This window comes from Octodon degus, unplaced genomic scaffold (assembly GCF_000260255.1).
Source record: "Octodon degus isolate 3935 unplaced genomic scaffold, OctDeg1.0 scaffold00090, whole genome shotgun sequence".
Classification (NCBI taxonomy): domain Eukaryota; kingdom Metazoa; phylum Chordata; class Mammalia; order Rodentia; family Octodontidae; genus Octodon; species Octodon degus.
In genome coordinates this window covers 10105822-10108661 of record NW_004524666.1, presented here as the reverse complement: position 1 = coordinate 10108661, position 2840 = coordinate 10105822, and the positions used below count along the sequence as shown (strand labels likewise).

The 2840-nt window shown below is 45.3% G+C and overlaps 1 protein-coding gene across 1 annotated transcript in view; it reads right to left on the bottom strand.

Moving 5' to 3' along the window:
• The window catches only part of Amd1 (adenosylmethionine decarboxylase 1), a gene marked incomplete at its 3' end in the record, with an annotated part of 43337 nt that overhangs the window by 2441 nt on the left and 38056 nt on the right, over window positions 1–2840 (bottom strand). The window lies entirely within an intron of this gene.

The following is a 2840-nucleotide window of genomic DNA, read 5'->3' as shown; positions in this document are numbered from 1 at the left end:
CAGTCTGAACTGGATAGTGAGATCTTGTCTCAAAAAAAAAAAAAAAAAAAGAAAATTCTTATGAAAAGCAGCTGGAAGCACTTGGAGGTAGTATGCATTCAAAGTGTGCTATGGTTTGTATTGTATCTAGATGTAACCCCAAGCCCTGTGCGCTCTTCGGGTGGGGAGTTTTGAAAGTGGATGGATAAAGGTATGTGAATGCACATTAAGGGTATGATGTTGGGATTAAAGGCATGGCTAACAGAATCCCCTCTCTGGGCATGCATGGCACCAGTAAAGGGACAGAAAGAAGGCAGCTGCTGGCTGCTGTCTCCCTGCCTCCTGCTGCCTCCCTGCCTCCTGCCTGCTGTGCCATAGACTGTTTCCCCTCTGCCATTCCCCTCTGCCCTGGAGCCAGGTGACTCTGAGCTGAAGCCTCTGCAAATTGTGAGCTAGGTAAACCCCTCCTCCCTTAACTTTGGGAGCCACAAGAAAAGACACAGTGCTTGAGGAAGACCTGTGGCTCCTGCTATAGGAGCAGCTCCTGTTCACGGCACACTAGGTGCAGCATAGGCACACCTGCTTTCTTCATATACAGAAGCCTGCTGAAGAAGACTCTGATCTCCACACACACACATAAGGAAACTGAGGCATGGCCATTAAGGTGACTCATTTCTTCCAGATTCCATTGCTTCTAGATAGCAGATCTGGAGTAACCATCCTGCCATCACCTGCACAGGATGCAGATTGATTAGGAGGGTGGCAGTCCAAGGCACAGAGTGATGACATTTGGGGATCTCAGTGCCATCAGAACAGGGAAGGGATGAAGCGGCAGAAAGTTCCCATGGAGATCCATCAAGCTCGTTAAATGTATGCCAATTGGAATAAGAGAGATAAGGAAAATGCCTGTATTTTTTATCACTTCCTTCTTGCTGGGGCATAGTGAGGCGCACCTGTGATCCCAGCACTGGAGAGGCTGAGCTGAAATATCTCTGTGAGTTCAACCCAAACCTGGGTTAGTGAGCTCAAGGCCAGCCTGAACTGCACAGTGAGGTCCCCTCTCAAAAACAAACAAAATTATATTTATTGAACATCTAGCATGCACCAGGAACTGTGTTAGTGCTATGTTAAGAAACGGTTGACTTGGGGCTGGGGAGACGGCTCATTAGAATAAGTGCTTGCTTGGCAAGTGCAAGGGCCTGAGTTCAGTCCCTGGTTCTGGAAAAAAAAAAAAAAAAAAAAGGAGGAACAGTTGATCAAACCACATGTGTGGTACACACCTGCAATCCCAGCCTTCTAAGAGGCTGAGACCAGAGGACTGAAAATTCAAGCCCAGCCTAGCAATTTAGCAAGATTGTATCTCAAAATAAAAACAGCCTTAGTCTCAAAAACAAACAAACAAACAAACAAACATCAAAAACAAAACCAAAATAAAAATAAAAAGGGCTGGAAGTCCAGTACGGTGGCACACACCTCTAATACTAGCACTCCAGAAGCTGAGGAAGGAGGATCAATACAAGTCTGAGGCCAGCCTGGGCTATATAGTGAGTTCAAAGCCTGCCTGCACTACATAGTGATAACTTGCCTCAAAGCAAAACAAAACAACAAACAAAAAAGAGAAAGAGCTAGGGTTGTAACTCAGTGCAAAGGCCCTGGGTTATATCCCCAGTATCACAGAAATTTAAAAATAAAATCCACCACCTACACCCAACCTCCATGAATCATATAAAATCTCAGCACTATGAAGCTAGACAATGTCAGTAGAAAACAAACTGTTTATATACACACTGTGTTTAGAGGAAACTTGACAATCTGGAAACTGGTGGTTTAGAGAGAACCAGATATGTGCAGGGACACAGGTAAAAGAAAAACCTGTTGGATTTTAACAGAACATGTTAATTAAATTACATATTTTAAGTGAGGAACTAAGAGTGTTATGTAGTATGACAATTTGTTTACAGACTTTCAAGCAATTGACTCAACTAGACACATCTGCAGAGGGGAACAGTGCAAGAGCCAGCAAGACAGCTCAGTGGACTGTGCCTGCTTAGGCAAGCACAGGGACTGGGTTCAATCCCTGGCACCACATGCTCTGGCCCCACCCCAGGGAATGCTGAGCCAGCCACCAAGACCTGGAGTGGTGGCACATGCCTGTAATCCCAGCGCTGGGGAGGCTAAAAACAGAAGGATCACTATGAGTCTGAGCTGCATAGTGAGACCCTGTACCAAATGTAAAAAATTATCAAAAAAGAAGAGGAAAACCAATAAAAACTTGTGTTCATAAAAAAGAAAGGCCCTGAAATATTTTGGCTTTTGAATGAGGGAAAACTCCTCAGCTGTGGGACTTACCTAGGTAAGATTACCAAGCCTCTCCAGAGGCAGTGTCACTCCACACAGTAGCCCCTGGTAGGCACAGGGTTAGGTGCTGCCAGTGTCCACTCAGTGGCTTTCAGGGCTTTGTGCTTCCTCTTGGAACTAACTAAGCCTGGCAAGACAGCTTGTACTGTGTTGGAAATCTGAACCAACCTACTCCCAAATCCAGGGTGGAGGATGAGACATACTGAGTCCTCAAAGAACAAGGATGGCCAATTTAATTAGGGAATTTAGTTCAGTGGCTGAAGATATTTTAACTTAGAGGAGTTCAAAAACAGCATCCCTGGGGGATAACTGATGTACCATATATCACACAGTGGAAAAGTGGGCAACCTGATCAATTTTGGTATGTGCACACAGCTAGCACCACTTAAAGGCCATAAATTGTCACCTTTAAAACTGTGCCCTGGCATCAGGGAGATGGCTCAGTTGAGTAAGCGCTTGCCTGGCAAGCCCAAGGACCTGAGTTCAATCCCTGGTTCTGCAAA